We start from the raw sequence: 25,385 nt of genomic DNA, 5'->3' as shown, positions 1-25,385 counted from the left end.
ACCAACTCAATGGCCATGAGTTTGAGCGAGTTTTGGAGGTTGTTGAAGGACAGGGAAGCCTGGTGTGCTGCAGTCTATGGGGTTGCAGAGTCGGACATAACTGAGTAACTGAACTGAAATGAAATATCTTTTAATTTTATGACTGCAGTCACTGTCTTCAGTGATTTTGGAGCCCAAGGAAATAAAATCCTCCACTATTTCCATTTTTCCCATCTATCTGCCATGAAGTGATCTATGAGGAGAGTTATGTTAGTAAGTGAAAGAATAAATTAAAGAGCCTAACTTGAAAAGCTGAACTAATTGAGAAATAGGGGTTAGAGTCATAGAGATATTAAAGGGGTTTCCAGGGCTCAGATTTCTGGACAATAGTTCAAGAGCAGCTTTGTCAGTCAATACTGGACAGCTATTAATTCTGCTATATAACTTTTGATTCTAGGATAAAAATATGATATCTATATTTAATACTATATCATTTAAAACATACTTCAGTTCAGTTCAGTTCAGTTCAGTCGCTCAGTCGTGTCTGACTCTTTGCGACCCCATGAATCACAGCACACCAGGCTTCCCTGTCCATCACCAACTCCCGGAGTTCACTCAAACCCACCTCCATCGAGTTGGTGATGCCATCCAGCCATCTCATTCTCTGTCGTCCCCTTCTCCTCCCACCCCCAATCCCTCCCATCATCAGAGTCTTTTCCAGTGAGTCAACTCTTCTCATGAGGTGGCCAAAGCATTGGAGCTTCAGCTTTAGCATCAGTCCTTCCAAAGAACACCCAGGACTAATCTCCTTTACAATGGACTATTGATATTATTAGGCAAAATTTTTTCAGTGATAAACTTTCAGACAAGTATATTTCAGAAGAGATACATTCACATGCAAGGTAATACAACAAGATCCATGGCAATAGTGAGTGTGTGCTTGTGTGTGTATGTATACACATTGAGTGGGAATATGGGTTTCCCTGGTGGCTTAGACAGTAAAGAATCTATCTGCAATGCAGGAGACCCGGGTTCAATCCCTGGATCGGGAAGATTCCCCTGGAAAAGGGAATGGCTATCCACTCCAGTCTTCTTGCCTGGGGAATCCCATAAACAGAGGAGCCTTGGTAGGCTTCAGTCCATGGGGTTGCAGAGCCGAACATGACTGAACAACTAACACTTTTACTTTTCTTTTCATGGCAAGAGTATCTAATATCCTCTGCCTTAGAGTTATTTTTATAGAAAAAATTTATAGAAACATATCTTTATATTCAATTTTTCAGATATATAAAAATTTCACTCTTTGTCTTTATGGAGTCTTTCAAATTTACAGTTAATAGTTGTAAATACTTCTCATCACCACTATCTTTTCCTTGTTTGTTTCATTTATAACATTATCATAATCTGATCTCATAAAAAATGTGTCTGCACTTTCTATATAGAAAATTAGATAATAAAGTTCTTGAGGGAATTAGTTTAGCTCTTTACCCAGTGATATAACTCATTGCTGGAAAAGTGTTACATGATAATGATTTATGAAATATGTAAATAAATGACTTAATTATACCATATCTTAATAGTTAATACTTAGTAATATTTAATATTTTTCAAATAATGTTTTGAATTTACAAAGCACAACTTAATAGGAATTTTTTGTTAATAGGAATTGTGTGCAATATAGTTTCTAATAGAAAATTGCTTTAACAATGCATGAAATACTTGAGTCTCCATAGTGTTATTAAGCAACATTATGAACAAAAAAATTGGAATATAATGTTATGTAAAAATACCCAATAAACAGGAATGTTAACATTGTGTCTCTGTGTGTGTGTGTGTGTGTGTATACTCAGTTGTGTCTGACTCTCTGCGACCCCATGGACTGTAGCCTGCCAGGCTCCTTTGTCCAGGGGATTTCTGAGGCAAGAATACTGCAGTGGGTTACCATTTCCTCTTACAGGGAATCTTTCAGGCCCAGGGGTTGAATCTATGTCTCTTGTATCTCCTGCACTGGCAGGCAGATTCTTTACCACTGGAACCACCTGGGAAGCCTATTTTAAGATTAAAAACATATAACTGAACTTTGGTAAAAACTTTTCACAATGAGATACCATTTCACACCAGTCAGAATGGCTGCTATCCAAAAGTCTACATGCAATAAGTGCTGGAGAGGGTGTGGAGAGAAGGGAACCCTCTTACACTGTTGGTGGGAATGCAAACTAGTACAGCCACTATGGAGAACAGTGTGGAGATTCCTCAGAAAACTGGAAATAGAACTGCCATATGATCCAGCGATCGCACTCCTGGGCATACACACCGAGTAAACCAGAATTGAAAGAGACACATGTACTCCAATGTTCATTGCAGCACTGTTTATAATAGCCAGGACATGGAAGCAACCTAGATGTCCATCTGCAGATGAATGGATAAGAAAGCTTTGGTACATATACACAATGGAGTATTTCTCAGCCATCAAAAAGAATGCATTTGAATCAGTTTTAATGAGGTGGATGAAATTGGAGCCAATTATACAGAGTGAAGTAAGCCAGAAAGAAGAACATCAATACCGTATATTAACGCATATATATGGAATTTAGAAAAATGGTAACCTGAACCCTGTATAAGAGACTGCAAAAGAGACATAGGCATTTAGAACAGTCTTTGGGACTCCGTGGGAGAGGGTGAAGGTGGAATGATTGGGGAGAATGGAATTGTAGCATGTATATTATCATAAGTGACCAGTCCAGGTTCGACGCATAAATTTTCCTCTGTTCATTTCTTTGCATTTGTGCTTTTTTAATAAAATTCTTTTTTAGAAATAAAAAAAATAAATAAAAATAAAGTAAACCTGGATGACCAGGTCCACAAAGCCCTGGTCGTCATCACTGGAAACAGGCGTTTAGGGCCAAAGGACCAGGTTCCTGTTGATTCAAGCAGAGGGGTAGATGTGCTGGCCAACGGGGAGGCCCAGGACGTGCTGGGTGACGGCAAAGCAAAGCAGAACCGCCGGGTATCCTGGCTGATGACCTCCTTGTTGATGAGCCACAGCGGGTCCTTGATGTCCCAACTCTGGAGCATGATGGCTGGGGTGGAGCACTGAAACAGTTTCCTGAGGAGGCTGCAGAGGAGCCACACTGGGCCCCCATATGGCAGCACTCTGCACTCACTCCACAGCCGCCACCAAGACCCACAAAGATGTAATTTTAAGTTTGGTTATTTTCCACAGAAATTTTTTTCTTAATCACTTAAAATATGAAATTAAACAAGTGATGCCCAGTTTCAAAAAAAAAAAAAAATTTTACAGCTTTGTGTTAACTGACTTGTGTTAATGGTTAGAAATGGAAATGCATGGCAGTTTCTTATTTCCATGAAAATGTAGTAATCATTAATAAAATTTATTGTCCTAAAAATATTGATAATAAAACTGATAAACATTATGTTTGTTATCACATGAGTATTAAATTAATCATCAGTGTTGATTTGCCCATATTCTAAGTAAACTGTATTGACTGTTTTACCTCTGTTCCAAAATGTCCTCTGTTGCTTCACAGCTGGGAATCTGAGGAAAATTCTCTTCAAGATTAAACTTTAGTTCTTGTCCTATAAACTCTCAACAAAATATAAGCATGTTGTTTCAATGTTTATATAAATTTGGGCTTTCTGCCTATAAGAGAAATGAATATTAGTAATATCTGTTATAAAATTCAACTAAAAGAATTTTCAATTTATTGTAACACTTAACTGACAAACAGTAATTGCCTTTTCTTCTAACATTCTGATTATTTTGAGAGGTCACTATTTAGAGACTTACATTATCTGTAGCCAGTATGCAAAAATCAGTAAACAGCATGCAGTAAAATAAAATGCAGTTTACGAATGGCAGTTCTTGCAATCTACATTCTAATTTACTGTGTTGAACAACCTAAAATGATCAGGTGAAACAATCATATTTGCATGTAGCAGTGCTTGATTCTTAATATTAGAGGTCATTTTAACCACTCTTAATTCTCCTTTTTCACTTTCAATAATAACCATCTTAACTTGTTCCTTTGTCTTTTTAATTATTTTAAACAAAGAACTTATACATACAGGATTTCCAGCATTTGTTGATAATTTGTGCTCAATGAAGTTTATTGTTTTATAAGAAATAGGGAGGGGACAAATATCCCAGTCCATTTTTTTCATATTATAATACTATTTTTAAGTGAATAACTAACAATTTCAGAGCTTACAATGTGTCATTCTCAGCTTGAATGATATAATCAAGTACCTTATTGGAAACATTTTCTATCATTTGGTTTAAGAAAATATTGGTCAGGAATATATTTTTGAATGATGTGCTTGTGTGTCTGTGCATGTGTGTGTTTGTGTGTGTGTGTGTGTGTACATGCGTGCTCAGTCATGTCCAGTTCTTTGTGATCTCATGGACTATAGCCCACCAGGCTCCTCTATCCATGGAATTTTCAAGGGAAAAATACTGGAGTGGCTGCCATCTTCTATGCTAGGGGATCTTCCCTCCCCAGGGGCTGAATCTGCATCTCTTGCATTTCCTGCACTGGCAGGAGGATTCTTTTACCAATGGTGCCACCTGGGAAGCCCTTTTTAATAATAGTATCAGCTAAAGTTTTGGAATTATATTTATCTAAAATATGATTTTTAGTTTATATACACCTCTAGAATCTAATTGGGAAATATGTATCATATAGGTGTTAATATTACTAATTTCTATTATCTTCCAAATTCATTTTGACCATTAGACAATGCACCTTTTAAAAATTAAACTTTTAAAGTCACACAGACTCAAATACACTTGTAAAAGACTCTAAAATGTCTTCTTGTTTCTATTCCAAATAATATCTCAAATCTCTCAACTTTTACAAATTCCACTGCCTCTACATTAGTCTCTATTATCATTTCTTCCCAGATGATAGAATGTCATCCTTCCTCTTTTTTCTCATATATCCTGCACCCAGATTTATGAATCATTTAAAAAAAATTTTAATTGATTATCTTAAGCATTATAATGTCTTTCAATTGCACTTAAAATCACATCTATGGTGCTGGAAGTGATAAATCATTCTCCTGCCTTCCTCCCAGACTTCATCATCTGCCACACTTCCCCTAGGTCAGAATGCTTCTTTCCAGGTGTTCCCCTCTTTTTACAATTCCTTCAGAACTGAAGACCTCCCCAATTCAAGTTTGTGCTCACAGAATTCATCACCTAGAAATTCCTTCACCTTGACTCTTCTCCTTCAGCAATGACTGCCCTCCAGTTTTGCCTAAACCTTTATTCTCTCACAGTACTGTCTACTTTATAGCTCCTATTAAAATAAGTAATCATATATCTACGTTATCTTTTACGGTTTTACATCTTTTTCTACCAATGCTTCATGGAAGTAAGTTATGTCTATTGTGCACACCATTGTGCCCTGATAACTAACGCAAAGTTTGGCAGATATGCTTCTTGAATGACTAGAAGTATGAATCAGGAAATCGGTGACAACTACTGGCATCCTTTCTTCTGTTGTATCCATTCACTGGGACTATTAAGTGAATAGTCTTTTCTTAAGTGAATTCTCTCTCTCTCTCTCACTCATATTTTTGAAGTTTCAGTATCTCCCTCTCAAATGAACTTTTCTTTAACCTTCCATCTACTTTTTAAATAAAAGCAATAAAGTAAAAGCACTGCCTTTTCACTAAATCATGAACAAATATCATATATCTTATTACATCTAAATTTATGAAAATGCCAAGGTCAACTAAAACTTTTATTGAGTTCCGCTCTCAAAACAAATTTTCTAGATTTTGTGTATTTCCTCTGAGCATTTTCTATGTTGAAGATGGTTTTCTTCCATCTGCCTGCATAAATCTCACCTATTCTACTGTGCCAATGCCAAATACAATGTATATTATAAAATTATTTATCATTATTACAGATAAGTGTTTTCTAATTTGTTTCCCATAATATTTTTATCTATGCAGTTATAATTACATCTTCTATTACCCAATACAATGTCTTCTTATTCTTGTAACAAAAGGGAAATAATTGAATCTAAAAAATCTTACAATAATTGAAAACCCCTTGACACAATAGAAAGACAACAGAACTCCCTAATTATATTCTTCAATTATCGTCTCTCCTTGAAACTAAAATTTAAAGAGTTTAATCAAAATATGTCTTACCCCTTGGTCAATTTGCTTATTTATTCTTTTATGTCTTACTAAGATATAATTGCCTGGAGTGACAGGCAAATTTGGCCTTGGAGCACGGAATGAAGCAGGGCAAAGGCTAATAGAGTTTTGTCAAGAGAATGCACTGGTCATAGCAAACACCCTCTTCCAACAACACAAGAGAAGACTCTACACATGGACATCACCAGATGGTCAACATCGAAATCAGATTGATTATATTCTTTGCAGCCAAAGATGGAGAAGCTGTATACAGTTAGCAAAAACAAGACCAGGAGCTGACTGTGGCTCAGATCATGAACACCTTATTGCCAAAATCAGACTTAAATTGAAGAAAGTAGGGAAAACCACTAGACCATTCAGGTATGACCTAAATCAAATCCCTTATGATTATACAGTGGAAGTGAGAAATAGATTTAAGGGACTGGATCTGAGAGATAAGAGTGCCTGATGAACTCTGGACGGAGGTTCGTGACACTGTACAGGAGACAGGGACCAAGACCATCCCCATGGAAAAGAAATGCAAAAAAGCGAAATGGCTGTCTGAGGAGGCGTTACAAATAGCTGTGAAAAGAAGAGAAGCAAAAAGCAAAGGAGAAAAGGAAAGATATAAGTATCTGAATGCAGAGTTCCAAAGAATAGCAAGGAGAGATAAGAAAGCCTTCCTCAGTGATCAATGCAAAGAAATAGAGGAAAACAACAGAATAGGAAAAACAAGAGACCTCTTCAAGAAAATTAGAGATTCCAAGGGAACATTTCATGCAAAGATGGGCTCGATAAAGGACAGAAATGGTATGGACCTAACAGAAGCAGAAGATATTAAGAAGAGGTGGCAAAAATACACAGAAGAACTGTACAAAAAAGATCTTCATGACCAAAATAGTCACGATAACGTGATCACTGACCTAGAGCCAGACATCTTGGAATGTGAAGTCAAGTGGGCCTTAGAAAGCATCACTACGAACAAAGCTAGTGGAGGTAATGGAATCCAGTTGAGTATTTCAAATCTTGAAAAATGATGCTGTGAAAGTGCTGCACTCAATATGCCAGCAAATTTGGAGAACTCAGCAGTGGCCACAGGAATGGAAAAGGTCAGTTTTCATTCCAATCCCAAAGAAAGGCAATGCCAAAGAATGCTCAAACTACCACACAATTGCACTCATCTCACACGCTAGTAAAGACATGCTCAAAATTCTCCAAGCCAGGCTTCAGCAGTATGTGAACCATGAAATCCCAGATGTTCCAGCAGGTTTTAGAAAAGGCAGAGGAACCAGAGATCAAATTGCCAACATCCGTCGGATCATGGAGATAGCAAGAGAGTTCCAGAAAAACATCTATTTCTGCTTCATTGACTATGCCAAAGCCTTTGACTGTGTGAATCACAAGAAACTGTGGAGCATTCTGAAAGAGATGGGAATCCCAGACCACCTGACCTGCCTCTTGAGAAACCTGTATGCAGGTCAGGAAGCAACAGCCAGAACTGGACATGGAAAAACCGACTGGTTCCAAATAGGAAAAGGAGTGCGTCAAGGTTATATATTGTCACTTGCTTATTTAACTTCTATGCAGAGTACATCATGAGGAACGCTGGGCGGAAAGAAGCACAAGCTGGAATCGAGATTGCAGGGAGAAATATCAATAACCGCAGATATGCAGATGACACTACCTTTATGGCAGAAAGTGAAGAGGAACTCAAAAGCCTCTTGATGAAAGTGAAAGAGGAGAGTGAAAAAGTTGGCTTGAAGCTGAACATTCAGAAAACAAAGATCATGGCATCTGATCCCATCACTTCATGGGAAATAGATGGAAAAACAGTGGAAACAGTGTCAGACTTTATTTTTTGGGCTCCAAAATCACTGCAGATGCTGATTGCAGCCATGAAATTAAAAGACGCTTACTCCTTGGAAGGAAAGTTATGACCAACCTAGATAGTATAATAAAAAGCAGAGACATTACTTTGCCAACCAAGGTCCGTCTAGTCAAGGCTATGGTTTTTCCCATGGTCATGTTTGGATGTGAGAGTTGGACTGTGAAGAAAGCTTATCGCCGAAGAATTGATGCTTTTGAACTGTGGTGTTGGAGAAGACTCTTGAGAGTCCCTTGGACTGCAAGGAGATCCAACCAATCCATTCTAAAGGAGATCAATCCTGAGTGTTCATTGGAAGGACTAATGCTAAGTCTGAAACTGCAATACTTTGGCCACCTCACCTCATGCGACGAGTTGACTCACTGGAAAACACTCTGATGCTAGGAAAGGTTGGGTGCGGGAGGAAAAGGGGACGACAGAGAATGAGATGGCTGGATGGCATCACCGACTCTGTGGACATGAGTTTGAGTGAACTCCAGGATTTGGTGATGGACAGGGAGGCCTGGCATGCTGTGATTCATGGGGTCGCAAAGAGTTGGACATGACTGAGCGACTGAACTGAACTGAATTGAACTAAACCTAAGATATAATTACTACATAGCATTATATTAACTTTAGGTGTACAACATAATAATTCAGTATTTGTGTGTATTGCAAAATGATCATGGCAATGTCTAGATAACATTCACCACCACATATAGTTGCAATTTTTTTCTTGTGATAAGAACTTTTAAGATATTCTCTTTAACAGCTTGCGAATATATAATATAATGTGATCACCTATAGTCACTATGATGTACATCTCCAAAATTTTTTAAAATTTAGTTTTTCTTTGGGACTTTATTTCAAAATCCAACTGTATCGGTGTGTTTTGTCATCTGTTGAATACCTTGGGAAGTATAGGCAATCATTTCATCTTAGGACTTTTATAATTGCCACATAGATATGTATATACAAGTCCTATGTCTTTTACCATACTGTTAGTTAACCAGAACAAAATTTGATCTTATCAGTGTGCTTCAAGCTCTCTACCTAACATGAATTCCAAAGCTGAAGAAGTAAAATAATCTAATAATATTTTAATGAATGGTTAGTATTTAGTTTTCCAAAAACTGTTTATACTTATATACTTAAAGAGTTAAAAACTTATAAACTTTCCTGAAATGATATATTTTTGCGAAAGAGGAAATTCTGATGTATTATCAGGAAATTTATAAAGAAAATATAAGAGTATTAACTTCAGAGTCCATACATTAGAACAATTAAATTTCCCAAGAGAATACTTAATTCAAAAAGCTTATTAAATTCTTCTCACACAATACTGTCCATGCATACAAGAATAGATATACTCAAACCTCCACAAAAAGATGAAAGTTTTGGAAAGTACTCATGGTAGTTATTCCTGCTTAAATTATTTTGGAAATTAATGTTCTTGTTATTCATGTGTTATATGATGAAATTGTGTAATCTGACTGGACATGGAATAACAGACTCGTTGCAAATCAGGAATGGAGTAGGTCAAGTCTATATATTGTCACCATGCTTATTTAACTTATATGCAGAGTGCATCATGAGAAATGCAGGACTGGATGAAGCACAAGCTGGAATCAAGACTTCCAGGAGAAATATCAATAACCTCAGATACACAGATGACACCACCCTTATGGCAGAAAGTGAAGAGGAACTCAAAAGCCTCTTGATGAAAGTGAAAGAGAAGAGTGAAGAAGTTGGCTTAAAGCTCAACATTCAGAAAACTAAGATCATGGCATCTGGTCCCATCACTTCATGGCAAATAAGTGGAGAAACAATGGAAACAGTGAGAGACATTATTTTTGGGCTCCAAAATCACTGCAGGTGGTGACTGCAGCCATGAAATTAAAAGACGGTAATTTCTTGGAAGAAAAGTTATGACCAACTTAGACAGCATATTAAGAAGCAGAGATATTACTTTGTTAGCAAAGGTCTGTGTGGTCAAAGCTATGGTTTTTCCAGTAGCCATGAATGGATGTGAGAGTTGGACTGTAAAGAAAGCTGATCGCCAAAGAATTGATGTTTTTGAACTGTGGTGCTGGAGAAGACTCTTGAGAGTGCCTTGGACTGCCAGGAGATCCAACGAGTTTGTCCTAATGGAAATCAGTCCTGAATATTCATTGGAAGGACTGATGCTGAAGCTGAATCTTCAATAGATTGGCCACCTGATGGGAAGAACTGACTCATTGGAAAAGACTCTAATGCTGGGGAAGATTGAAGGCAGGAGAAGGGGACCACAGAGGATGAGATGGTTGAATGGCCTCACCAACATGATGGACATGAGTTTGAATCAACTAAAGGAGTTGGTGATGGACAAGGAAAGCTTGGAGTGCTGCAGTCCATGGGGTCACAAAGAGTAGGACATGACTGAGCGACTGAACTGAACTGACCTTAAAAATGTAGTGATATATAAGTGATAGATTTAATATTAGGGTTTCCTACTGATAAGGTTAAAGATGAGACAATATTATCTGTTTCCCACTAAATTACAATTTTCTAACAATACTACTGCGACTAGCACACAGATACTCCTACAATTTAGCACTCACAGTGTCTATTCTAAAAGTTATCTAGTATTAATTCTTTTGTGGTCAGATTTTTCTCTTTTCCCATCAATTCTACACACTAGAACCAGATCTTTCTCCAGAGAGGCAGGCTTTGGTCATAGTTATGATCTCATTCAAAACATTTCTTTGAATTTCAAATTCCTGTAGGAAAGAAATGTGACATGAGATAGAAAGCTTTCCTAATTCTGCCATCCTCACCCACACATAAAATCCATTTCATATCCCACTGCTGCCTTTTATTTATGCTTCAGAACTTCATATACCTTTCCTGCCTTAACATATTTTGTTAATTATTCTCCTTTCAAATGAATATCCATCTGCATCATATCTTCCTATACAAATTTCACCCAACTTTCAAAGATAAATTTGTCAGTCTCTTCATAATATTTGCATTGATGCTGTAAGAAAACAAGGCTTGTTCTTTTAAACTCCTTGGAAATTTATTCAGTGTCTATCTTAACGACACTTGCCAACATCTGCCCAGTTTTCTGCATTTGTCCCCCAAATAATTTTCCCATTACACAAATGTGATGCGTATTGTGAGCATTGTTTTTCATGTTTTCATACTTTTTAGTTTCCAGTACATTGTATATGAAATCTCTTCATAAATGTTTGTTGAATAAAGGCATAGGACTATAAACCTTCAAAAAATAAGTTATATGATCTATAAGCCATAATTTATTCTCAATTACCTTTTAATTGTACTAGCATATCTCTGCTGAATTAAAAATGCTTGAGCCTATCTAAATTTAGGCAAATATTTGTTAGCTCATGGAAGGCTCATCATCTTAGGGATGTCTCAGTTTCAAGTATCATAATACCTACCACCTTAAAACTGCTCATAAAAATCCATGTAATGGACTCCTCTGGTGGTCCAGTGATTAAGACTCCATGCTTCCCCTTCAGAGGGTGTGGGTTTGATTCATAGGGAAGATCCCACAAGCCGCACAGGCCAAAAAGAAAGGAAAGAAAATCCACTTAAGAAGAGACCTGAAAGTGAAGTCACTCAGTCGTGTCTGACTCTTTGCAACCCCATGGAACGTAGCCTGCCAGGCTCCTCCATCCATGGGATCTCTCAGACGAGAATACTGGAGGGGGTTGCCATTTCCTTCTCCAGGGGATATTTCCTACCCAGGGATCAAACCCTGGTGTCCTACATTTCAGGAAGACTCTTTACCATTTAAAGAGACCTGGAGTTAGGCATTTTAGGGTTAGATGAGACAGCTTATCAATACCCTGGCTTTGATTGGACTGCCTTGTGACTCCTTAGCCTTCTCACTGTCTGCAAGGTCATAGGGAAACCATGCAGGGGCAACAGGCTCCACATCCTCAGAGTACAGTGACCAGAACAAAAAGAGTTCAGAAATCAAAGGAAAGAAAAGAATCCTATTTATTCTTCGAAAAAGAGAGTAAAGTCTTTCTTTAAAACCCTTGAGCAAAATTTCCCAGGCACATCATTGACCAGAGTTGGTTCAAATGCCCAACTGGCAAAGGAAAACAGAATCTTCTAAAACCAATTTAAAGCCATCATTTCTCACCTCCAAGTGCATATTGCTGTCAAAACAAAATTGTAAGTAAGAATAAGAAATGTCTGGTAGATACAAAATTAACCATACTGCCACAGTGTAAAACCCATGATTAAAACTGAAACTCCTGTGTTATTATTTCAGCTTTAAATTTACATTTATTTGCATATTCAACCTAGCAAAAATTGCAAACAACAGGAAAAAAAAAATCAACCAAGCATAATACCCAACCAAATAGCCAAACAAATAAAATATCGCATTGAATTATTTTTCTACAATGCTTGCTTCCTATTTTTCATGTGAGTTGAAATACAGAAACATACACCAATGCTGTATAAGGTTGTTTATCTGTCCTGAGTGCATTATATCTGTTCCTTCTCAGATAATAATACTATACTTAGGGTACACTTCCTGTCACATTTCTTTTACACTTCCTGTCACATTTCACTTTTCCTCACATTTCTTTGTGATATATTAAAATGTCTTGCTTCTTCACTTAAATATCAGTTTTTAAATGGCAGGCAAATGTTTGTATTTTTGTGGCTTTGCAGATTTGGATACTACCTAGTTTATAGGAAATAAATATATATTTATCATATGAATAGATGAGGAATAATGAAGTCGAGGAATATGGGTGGATGAATGAATAACAGTCTGTCATATTCTAGTCTTTGAGGTTTAATCATTGTTTTCTGTAGGGAAAGTCAATATCATTCTTTTCAGTTTATTCTTAATCACTAACTAGCTACACACTCAGTTGGATTTCTATTCATGACTGCAAGTTCTTTATAATTTTAATTGGCTCACTAAACAGACTTCTTGGTTTTGAGTTTTAGAATGAGATAAAATAGATTATCTGTCTTATTCAAAAATGAGCTTTAGTTTGCAAAGTATAAATCTTCTCAACTGCTATGCTTTCGTGTGTTTATAAAGAATAGTATAGTGTTTTTCTAATATGTCACCTTAACTAAACTGGATCTATATTTCCCAGAATTCCATTTTCTTTTGGTTCCAGGTTAGTGTTGGCCTAAGAAATTCACATTTATTAAACAGAAGTGAGTCAGCACTTCCCCACTGTGAAGGTGCCTGTAGTCAACGCACACTTTGAATCTCATGTATATTTTTACTGAACAGCTGGCTCACATGGCTGGTGTCTTCCACCAACCAGTTCCTTCATTCTTTCCACTCTCATCTGATCCTCCATCTTTTCCAAATGCGGGACTGGATGCAAATACACGTCTGAACTAAAAGGCTGCATCCTGAAGGTTACTGACATTATCAATGGTGTTTACGAGGGATGGAGTGGGGTTCAGTTTTAATTTGCAAGTTTCATTTTATTATTGTGGGTTCCAGTTTGAGCTTACTATCCCTCATTTCTTGCCAACCTTCTCTTCCCAAGTGCTGGCCCTAATGACCCTGTTCACAATACTATGCAGAAGCAACAAGGTTACACGATTCTGCAAAGTTTAATCCCTACAACAAATTCCTTAATGGATATTGTATATAGTAAATTTACTGATCAAACTAATACAATTAATACATGATGTATTACAGGTTCACGAATTTGAGCAATTAAATTTTTTCCTGGTTGTATTAAAATGAAGAGTCAATTTTTGTCTTAAAATGGAAGAATTAAGAAATAAACCTTTTGAAAAACTCAGCAGAGCTGCTGAGAGAGATCCAGAGCTGTCATGCCAAGATCCAACCCTGAGCAGAATGACAGGCACCTTTCTAAGCAAAGCGCTTCCGCACAGAACTATAGCAGCTTTTCTTGGAGAATAAGCAAACACAGCTTTCATTTTCTTCTAGTATGTATTACTTCATATGATCATTATTTCAGTTAATAATCGACAGCACCACTTTTCTGTCTTTAACACTCTATTGTAAGCTTCTTAAGAGTCTGTGTGTTTGTATCTGTTTCATCGATCCTGAACACATGGTTGGTTCTCAAAAACGTTAAGTTGAATAAATGAATACTCTAGCAGAATACACTGAAGGAAAATGCAGCTTTACAAATGTCACTGTACATAGGTCTGACTAGTAGCTGGAGTTGAGAAACAGAGTGGTTGAAAGAGAAAAAAAAAAAAAGTTCCTGGGAAGAGCAAGCCCAGTATAAAAAGTAAGGGGTAAAAGAAATCATTAGTTAAGAACACACAAGAAAATCCTATATGAGGTTGAGAAAAGAGAGAAAGAAAGAAGGGGACAGAGAATAAGAGACAGAGAGAGGGACAGGAAGAAAGAGGGAGAGGGTAAAACAATTTCAAAATCCATATAGTTTTCTTAATTTTACATGGATAAGGGCTTTAAGCAAGAGAGTTTCAGAAAAACATCTATTTCTGCTTCATTGACTATGCCAAAGCCTTTGACTGTGTCGATCACAATAAACTGTGGAAAATTCTGAAAGAGATGGGAATCCCAGACCACCTGACCTGCCTCTTGAGAAACCTGTATGCAGGTCAGGAAGCAACAGTTAGAACTGGACATGGAACAACAGACTGGTTCCAAATAGGAAAAGGTGTACGTCAAGGCTATATATTGTCACCCTGCTTATTTAACTTCTATGCAGAGTACATCATGAGGAATGCTGGGCTGGAAGAAGCTCAAGCTGGAATCAAGATTGCAGGGAGAAATATCAATAACCTCAGACATGCAGATGACACTACCCTTATGGCAGAAAGTGAAGAGGAACTCAAAAGCCTCTTGATGAAAGTGAAAGAGGAGAGTGAAAAGGTTGGCTTGAAGCTCAACATTCAGAAAACAAAGATCATGGCATCTGGTCCCATCACTTCATGGGAAATAGATGGAAAAACAGTGGAAACAGTGTCAGACTTTATTTTTTGGGCTCCAAAATCACTGTGGATGCTGATTGCAGCCATGAAATTAAAAGACGCTTGCTCCTTGGAAGTAAAGTTATGACCAACCTTGATAGTATATTAAAAAGCAGAGACATTACTTTGCCAACAAAGGTCCGTCTTGTCAAGGCAATGGTTTTTCCTGTGGTCATGTATGGATGTGAGAGTTGGACTGTGAAGAAAGCTGATCGCCGAAGAATGGATGCTTTTGAACTGTGGTGTTGGAGAAGACTCTTGAGAGTCCCTTATACTGCAAGGAGATCCAACCAGTCCATTCTAAAGGAGATCGATCCTGGATGTTCATTGGAGGGACTGATGCTAAAGCTGAAACTGCAATACTTTGGCCACCTCATGCGACGAGTTGACTCACTGGAAAAGACTCTGATGCTGGGAAAGGTTGGGGGAGGGAGGAGAAGGGGACGACGGAGAATGAGATGGCTGGATGGCATCACCGACTCTGTGGACATGAGTTTGAGTGAACTCCGGGAGTTGGTGATGGACAGGGAGGCCTGGCGTGCTGTGATTCATGGGGTCGCGGGGAGTCGGACACGACTGAGCGACTGAACTGAACTGAACTGAACTGAAGGGCTTTAATAATTCCTATTGAAGACTTAGTTTATTATTTGAAGGAATGGTATAGTATACACAGTTGTTAGGAAAATTGAATGATACTTGACTATTAACTAAATGTAAATCAAGAGTTTTTTTTTTTTATTTAAAGATTCTTCCAGGAATTTTTGTGAACAGATTTCCAACAATGGTGGACTGTACATGATGTTTGTTAAAATTTTGCTACCTTATATTATAGTCTTCTTTCACAAGGTTCATTCTTTATGTGACATAAATTATTTTCTTTCCTAATTAGAACATTTTTATTGTTTGAGACTTGACCTGAATGTCCATAAATCTTCACCATTTAGAACTTCTGCTTTATAAATGTTTAAACTATCCATATATCTCTGATCTTATGTTTGGCGTTTACTGAACATTAATTAATTCATTAGTCAGCTAATTAAAATGAAATCCAAGGGAAACTGAAGTGTGGCATTATGAAAATCAGCATGCACAATTAATTCATTGTCTCCTTGGCTTACAAATTTCACCAAAAATAACTTTTATTTTCTGGTCTTCATTAGTCTAGGAGGCATGTTCTGTTTCATTGCCACACAGCCACATTACTAGGATTTAGAATTCAAGTGCATTTCTGTTAATTCTATAAAGAAGGCCCATTAAATTTATAAATATGCTAATATTTGAGCTCAAAACTAAATGCATAAGATTCACAGTAAATAGCTCAAGGAGATGGAGATTAAAAGTGGTTTCTTATGATTAAAGCAAGTAAGCACTCTATTCAACAGTTTGAAAAATGAAAGTTGAATGGTCAACAACACAGAAGGAGATGAATAAGTGAACATATAAGCTTACATATGGGATTTAGTGTATCACCTGGAATTTCTTTAATCTACAAAAATCATTAACTTACCTGTTTAATCATCAATGAAATAAACAGGAGTGTTGTTTATTTTTGAGTAACAGAAAACTGTGGATATGCTGATTTTGCCAGTGGTTTAAAATTGTGAAAACCAACTTTTCTATGATTCTCTTATCTTCTCTTTATGATAGTAAATTGTTGCTAAAGCTCCAAGTATTGTAAGCATGTTCAGTGCAGGAGAAAGTATTAAGGTGCACAGTCAGCTGTGACCCCTGTTATGAGGTAAAAAGTTTTAAACAGCCTTTCACAAACCCAATAATCAGAGCTGAATTTCTTAGTAACGGTTCTGGGGAAAATGTTTCTAAATATGACCCAAATTCACATATAATGAAAGAAAATATTGACACATTTGAAAATATTAAAACATTAAATAAACTTTTCCATGAGGAATAAAAGGAAAGACAAAAGACGAACGGGGGGAAATATTTGTAATACATGCTACAGAAAAATTCTAAAATTGGTAATAGAACTTTAAAAACATCAAGGGAAAAGATCAAACTGCAGTGAAAATGGAGCAGAATAGACACACAGACAAATCACCAAAGCCCTCAAAGATAAGACAAATTGCTAATCTCACTAATAAGAAAAAATGCAGCTTCAAATTATTCCAAAGTAACCATTTCTCATCGATCAGTATTGTCAATATTCAGAAGTTTGATAACACACTATTTCAGTCAGTCTGTGGAGAAACAGGCAATCTCATATATTTCTTGTAGAATTAAAAATTATATAACCCACATGCCGATGCAGGAGATGCAAGTTTGATTCCTGGGTTGGGAAGATTCCCTGGAGAAGCAAATGGCAACCCACCCAATAATCTTGACTGGAAAATCCCATAGACAGAGAATCCTGGTGGGCTATAGTCCGTGGGGTTGCAAAAAAGTTGGACATGACTTAGCAACTAAACAATAGCAACCACCCTAGTGTATATGTATTTCACAGTAACTATAAAAATATATATTGCCCAGGAAATTCCATGGAAAGAGAAGCCTGGCGGGCTACAGGCCATAGAGTCACAAAGATTCGGACATGACTGAGCACACTTGCAAAAAATATATATATATATATGTGTGTGTGTGTGTGCACGCATTAATCCATTGGTTCAACCATCACACTTTGATAAAGTAACTCTAAATATTCATCTTGAAAAATATTCCCAACATTCAAACATATATTTTTTTCTGGTATTATTCCTAATAACAAGCTATAGGACACACCTAAATGGGCATACCTTGTTGTTGTCCAGTTGCTCAGTGGTATCTGACTCTTTGAAACCACATGAACTGTAACACACCAGGCTTCCCTGTCCTTCACTGTCTCCCAGAGTTCGCTCAGATTCATGTGCACGGAGTCAGTGATGCCATCTAACCATCTCATCCTCTGTCGGCCCCTTCTCCTCCTGCCTTCAATCTTCCCCAGCATTAGAGTCTTTTCCCATGAGTCAGTTCTTTGCATCAGGTAGCCAAAGTATTGCCTGGAGAATCCCAGGGATGGGGGAGCCTGGTGGGCTTCCATCTATGGGGTCACACAGACTCGGATACGACTGAAGTGACTTAGCAGCAGCAGCAGCAGCCAAAGTATTGGAACTTCAGCTTCAGCATCGGACCTTCCAATGAATATTTAGGGTTGACTTCCTTTAGGAGGGACTAATTTGATCTCCTTGCATTCTGAGGGACTCTCAAGAATCTTCTGCAGCACCACAGTTTGAAAGCTTCTGTTCTTTGGTGCTCTGTCTTCTTCATGGTCTAACTCTCACATCCATACATGACTACTGAAAAAACCATAGCTTTGACTAGAGGGACCTTTGTTGTAAAAGTGATATCTCTGCTTTATAATACACTGTCTAGGTTTGTCATACCATTTCTCCTAGGGAGCAAGAGTCCTTTAATTTCATTACTGAAGTCACCGTCTGCAGTGATTTTTGAGCCCAAGAAAATAAATTCTGTCACTGTTTCCCCATCTATTTGCCAAGAAGTGATAGGACCAAATGCCATGATCTTTGTTTTTTGAACGTTGAGTTTTAAGCCTGCTTTTTAAACTCTCTTCTTTCACTTTCATCGAGAGGCTCTTTATTTATTGCTTAAATGATATTTTATCTATACATTAAACTACAATACAATATTTTAAAAAATGAAGAGATTGAATTCTGGCATGACAGTTTAAGGAGTTCCATGCACCCAATTCTCAGTGAAAATAATAAAAGTCATTTAAGAATAAAAATATATGAAGTCTTTGGGAAGAGACCTAAAAGCACAGCAAATGATGGAACATTTAGTCAAGAATGTCTCCTGAAATTCCACAAGAACAGAGAGAAGCTCTGGTGTTTGCTTTAAGACCCACCCCTTTCATTCTGCTAGCCCAGAGTAATAGCAATCCTAACCTCCAGATGGGTGCAGCTAAGGACACAGACTTCCTTTCTCCCAAGGTCCCAGTTTGGAGACAATGACACCTGATCTGGATGGGCAGAGCATCAGCATTTTTCATCCTTTCTTCAGCTACCTTTTGCAGACATTAATTTTGATATAATTGGGGATAAGAAGTTGAAGATACCTTCTTCCTCTCAGCCACCACTTGTGGTAAGGTGTCTCTCTGTGAGGGCACAGCAGACTATTTGTAATTCCAAATGCTTACATTAAAAAAGAGGAGATATCTCATAGATCACATCAATGACTTGATATTCCACCTTTGGAAACAACAAAATATCAAATTAAAGCAAGCAGAAAGAAGGGAATAACAAGGGCTAGAGTGAATATAAATGATATAGAGGCTAGAAAATCAAAACCACAAGACACCACTTTAAATGTACTAGAATATGTTCTAATTAAAGTTCAGAAAATGTTTTATATGTGGATGGATAAAGTTGACATCCTCATGTATTGTTGGTAAGAATGTAAAATTTTACAGATTCTTTATAAATCATTCTGCTAAATTTTCTAAAAGTTGAACATAAAGCTGCCATTTAATGCAGCAATTCCACACATACATGTATAAATAAATGAAATGAAGGATGGACAACTGAATATCTATCAAGTAATGAGCAGGTAAATAAAATATACACAACACAAGCAAAATATGTACACACACATAAAGTGAAACATTCAGTTCAGTTCAGTCACTTAGTCGTGTTCGACTCTTTGTGACCCCATGAACTGCAGCACACCAGGCCTCCCTGTCCATCACTAACTCCCGGAGTTTACCCATAATCACGTCCATCGAGTCGGTGATACTATCCAGCCATCTCATCCTCTGTCTTCCCCTTCTCCTCCTGACTCCAATCCGTCCTAGCATCAGAGTCTTTTCCAATGAGTCAACTCTTCACATGAGGTGGCCAAAGTTTTGGAGTTTCAGCTTTAGCATCAGTCCTTCCAATGAACACCCAGGACTCATCTCCTTTAGGATGGACTGGTTGGATATCCCTGCAGTCCAAGGGACTCTCAAGAGTCTTCTCCAACACCATAGTTCAAAAGCATCTATTCTTTGGCACTCAGCTTTCTTCACAGTCCAACTCTCACATCCATACATGACCACTGGAAAAACAATAGCCTTGACTAGACGGACCTTTGTTGGTAAAGTAATGTCTCTGCTTTCTAATATGCTAAGTAGATTGGTCCTAACTTGCAAACAGTAAGCGTCTTTTAATTTCATGGCTGCAATCAACATCTGCATTGATTTTGGAGTCCCCAAAAATAAAGTCTGACACTGTTTTCACTGTTTCCCCATCTATTTTCCATGAAGTGATGGGACCGGATGCCATGATCTTAGTTTTCTGAATGTTGAGCTTTAAGCCAACTTTTTCACTCTCCTCTTTCACTTTCATCAAGAGGCTTTTTAGTTCTTCACTTTCTGCCATAAGGGTGCTGTCATGTGCATATCTGAGGTCATTGATATTGTGCTTCTTCCAGCCCAGTGTTCCTCATGATGTACTCTGCATAGAAGTTAAATAAGCAGGATGACAATATACAGCCTTGATGTACTCCTTTTCCTATTTGGAACCAGTCTGTTGTTCCATGTCCAGTTCTAACTGTTGCTTCCTGACCTGCATACAGGTTTCTCAAGAGGCAGGTCTGGTGGTCTGGTATTCTCATCTCTTTCAGAATTTTCCACAGTTTATTGTGATCCACACAGCCAAAGGCTTTGGCATAGTCAATAAAGCAGAAATAGATGTTTTTCTGGAACTCTCTTGCTTTTTCCATGATCCAGCAGATGTTGGCACTTTGATCTCTGGTTCCTCTGCCTTTTCTAAAACCAGCTTGAACATCTGAAAGTGCACGGTTCACATATTGCTGAAACCTGGCTTGGAGCATTTTGAGCATTACTTTATTAGCATGTGAGATGAGGGCAATCGTGTGGTAGTTTGAACATTCTTTCAGTTCAGTTCAGTTCAGTCACTCAGTCGTGCCCGACTCTCCGCGACCCCATGAATCACAGCACGCCAGGCCTCCCTGTCCATCACCAACTCCCGGAGTTCACTCAAACTCATGTCCACAGAGTCGGTGATGCCATCCAGCCATCTCATTCTCGGTCGTCCCCTTCTCCTCCCGCCCCCAACCTTTCCCAGCATCAGAGTCTTTTCCAGTGAGTCAACTCGTCGCATGAGGTGGCACATTGCCATTTTTTGGCATTGGAATGAAAACTGACCTTTTCCAGTCTTTTATTTGACCATAAAAAAGAATGAAGAACAACACTACATATGATGAACTTTGAAGATACTGTGCTGAGTGAAAAGAGTCATAAAAACACACATATATTATTCTATTTATGTGAAAGTTCCCGAGTAACAGTACATAGAGATAGAAAGATTAGTGGTTCTCTAAGGCTGAGGGTCATTGTGGATTGACTGGTTATATCTAAAAGCTATGGAATTTCTTCTTGAGGTGATGAAAATGTTCTGTATTAGATGGTAGTGTCGGTAGCAAAACTCTGTGGCTATGCTAAATGTTATTGCACTATACATTTTTAGGTGGGTGAATTCAATGGCATGTGAATTTGATAGATCTTTTATAAAAAAAATAAAGAACTCTATGCACTGTTATATAGACATTTTCATACTGTATCAAGAGAACAAAAAAGGGCACACTTTTTTGTTTTATGTATATTATATGCTATAGCTGATTAAGAAATATGAAGAAATAAGAATGCACAGATTTTTGAAACCCACAAATATATAACAGAAATTAAGGAAAGCAAAGACCTATAGGAGTTGAGAGGGGATTAGGTATAAAAATAGGGAAAAGAATGGGAGTATTCTGAGTAAACCATATTAATTTTAAATTTTTTAATTGGAGGATAATTGCTTTACAAAAGTCAGAATAAGAAAAACAAATATTGTAAATTAACATATATATATATGGAGTCAAGAGAAATGGAACTGATGAATATACTCATAGATTTTAAAAGCAATTAATATAACCAAGATAAGAAATATAATGCAAATGAATAGAAATGGAGATTAGGGAACCTGATATTATCTTGTTGATATTATTATCCACATACAAACGAATAATAAGAGCATTATTCCTAGTAAATTTTTACCATAGTCCTCTCATAACTGAAAAGTTATATTGAGTTTTATTACTAGTTTTATGTGTGGGAGTGATGTCATTTTTATCTGCAAAGTAAGATTTAGTATATGAGTAATTATCAGGATGTTATTATTGTTGAGAACAGTCTTCTAACTGTGAGTTAATATAAATCATAATACTGGGTGGAAAGATACCCAGTGATGCTTGATTGGATCTCGTGATTTAAAGTACTTCCTGAGATATATTCCATGAGTATCAATGGCACACCAGTTTCTCTAGCAGCAATGTGGACATTTAGTGCATGTACCATTTTCCACAGAGAAGGAATCATGTATTCTTAGAACATAGATTATATCTGGACTGAGACTAAGAAATCTCAAGGTAATCCTGGAGTCAGAAAATGATAAAGTGCTAAAAATATGTAGAAACATAGAAGACAGCTGGAGGAATGGTCACTACCAAATCTGGGACAGCTCGGAGATTGTCATGAATAGAGTGGATTATAATGCTCTGGCTAAAAAACAGTTTCTGAGTTTCTAAAGCATTCTTGTAGAAGCTTTTTCAGAGCAATTTCAGGTTCACAGCAAAATTGAGTGCAAAGTACAAACAGCTCCCACGCGCCCCCTATTCAGTCCTCACTCCCCTCACCTCACAACCTCTTCATCACACCCCACACCAGAGCAGAACATTTGCTATGTCAATGAGCAAATATTGACACATTATTATCACCCAGAGTCCATAGTTCATCTTGGTGTCATCCATTCTGCAATTCTGACAAATGTAATATGACATATACCCTGTATCCTGTGGAATAGCTTCACTGCTGAAAAGTTCTTTGTGCTCCACCTATTCACCAACTCCCAACCCCTGGCAAACACTGATTTTATTTTTTTTACTCTTTTCATAGTTTCAGCTTTCCTAAAATATCCTGTAGATAGAATCATATAGTATGCAGCCTTTTAGATTTTTTTCCCCCCCTTACTAATACACAGTTAAGTTTCATTCATGTATTTTTGTGTCTTGATAATGTAATATCTGGATGTACTGCAATTTGTTTACCCATTCTCCTATGGAAGGGCATTTTGATTGCTTCCATGTATTGGAAGTTATAAGTTTTGGCTGCTTTAAATATCTCTGTGCAGGTTTTTGTATAGACATAAATTTTCATTTATTTACTTGGGTAAATACCAACGATTGCAGTTGGTGGATTATATGGTTAGAGTAAGTTTCCTTTTGTAAGAAACCACCAAATGGTCTTCCAAAGTGACTATACTGTGTCTCTATTTCTGATTTTCAAATAGGTTCGTTTGTACCATGTTTTTAGATTCCACATATATGCGTTAATATATGATATTTAGAGACACAGACATAGAGAACAAACGTATGGAAACCAAGGGAGGAAGATGGGGTGGGATGAATTGGGAAATTGGGATTAATATATATATACTACTATGTATAAAATAAATAATTAATGAGAACCTAAAAAAAAAAAGAAACAAAAAAACAAAGTGACTATACTATTTTGCATTCCCATCAGCAATGAATGAACCTTCCTGTTGCTTCACATCCTCACCAGCATTTGATGTTGTGAGTGTTCTAGATTTAAGATATTTCAGTGGACGTATAATAGTATCTCACTGTTATAATTTGAAAGTCCCCAGTGATAGAGGGTGACTTTTTTATATGCTTCTTTTACATCTGTGTATCTTCTTTGGTGAGATTGTTGTTCCAGTCTCATGATCTTTTAATTGGGTTTTTATTTGTTTTTATCTAGTTGAGTTTTAAGAGATTTTTAAAATTAACTTTAGCTGAGAGACCTTTCTCATATAGACATTTTGCAAATATTTTCTTCTAGTCTGTGGGTGATGTCTTTGAAGAGCAGAAATTTCTGTTTTTAAGGAATTTCAGTGCTTTCTTTCATGAAATGGTTCAAAGATCAATTTACTATATTTGTGTGGAACTATCTCTGGGCTCTCTGTTTTGTTCCATTGATTTATCCATGCTTTCAATACCATACTACCTTGATTAATGTAGATTTAAGTCTTAAAGTCAGGCATATTAATTATTTACCTTTGTTGTGTTAAATTGTTGCCTCTTTATAGTTAGAGATTTATTCTTTTCCTAATATTGTAAGGAGATTGCAAGCCAACAAGAAATGGGACAACAAAACCTGTTTTCAATCTACCTTCTCAGGTAAATATTATAATATAAAGTGTCATCCAGCTGATTGCTGTAACAAACATTTGTGATTTTTCTTGTCCTCTTCCACTGCTTATTCCAAATAGCACATTTTCTTTAGGAGAAATGACCATTACCCCATTTATGTCTTAGTGGTACTGTCACAGGCTAGAGGAGTGATTGAAACTAGAATAATCTAAATATTTTTTTCTATAAATAAGAGCCACAAAAGAGTGAATAAAAGCGACTCAAACTAAAACATGTTGAAAACCTTGTATTCTAGTGATGATATGCAAGAAAATGTATGTCTACTGTCTGCTCAACTAAGATGCTTTTGTTCTCATTCTGTCTTCTGGCCTACTTTTCCTGCCCCTTGACCATTTTAATAATTATTAGCTTTATTTGCTCAAGTAGAGTCATTTACTGTTACTTTTCTTTAGAAATTCCTGTTAGAACAAATATATTTTATGAATTTGATTAAGTTAAAAACAAAACTGAACATTTAAAAATATTTGTAATTGCCTTTATGCTAATTGACAATCCATGCCTTAAGATTTTTCAAATTATTTTCTTATATGTTTCTCAAAATTTAAGCTCATTGAAAGTAATTTTTTTCAATTCTTTTCTTTTTTTAAATAATGGGGTTGTGGGAATTACAACATAATGGCTAATATATATTATTCAAAGAAAAGTACAGTAGGAATACAAATTCAGATTTTTCTGCTTTTCACTTAACAGAAATGAATTTGCTATTGCTAAGGTTTTAAAATACTGTTAAATATAGTAAATGTTCCATATGAATTGAATCCTCAGAATGTCAGAGTTGAATACTTACAGCCCAGATGATAAATGACTAAAGAACTTTTTAAAAGGACAAAGATAAAAGGACAACTTTAAAGTGTTAGCAAAACAATGAACCATTTTTAACATTTTCCTGGCCTATATTTGTTAATGGACTAAGGAAAATACCTAAATGTATCAAGTAAATGCTCCAATTATCTATAATTTGTGTTATTAGCATTTGGGAACGTTTATTTCTGGGTAATAGAAGATATTATCAAGACCTAAATTTGATACTATGTGTTTTTCATCACAATATTGAATGTAAAAGACTATTAACTGGTATAAAATTTATTTAAATATAAATATGGATATTTATCACAACAATGAAGAATTGTAGGACCAA

The sequence above is a fragment of the Moschus berezovskii genome, chromosome 17, assembly GCF_049115385.1.
Source record: "Moschus berezovskii isolate FMDL1 chromosome 17, NW_MosBer_1.0, whole genome shotgun sequence".
NCBI lineage: Eukaryota > Metazoa > Chordata > Mammalia > Artiodactyla > Moschidae > Moschus > Moschus berezovskii.
Note: the sequence above shows the minus strand (reverse complement) of the source record.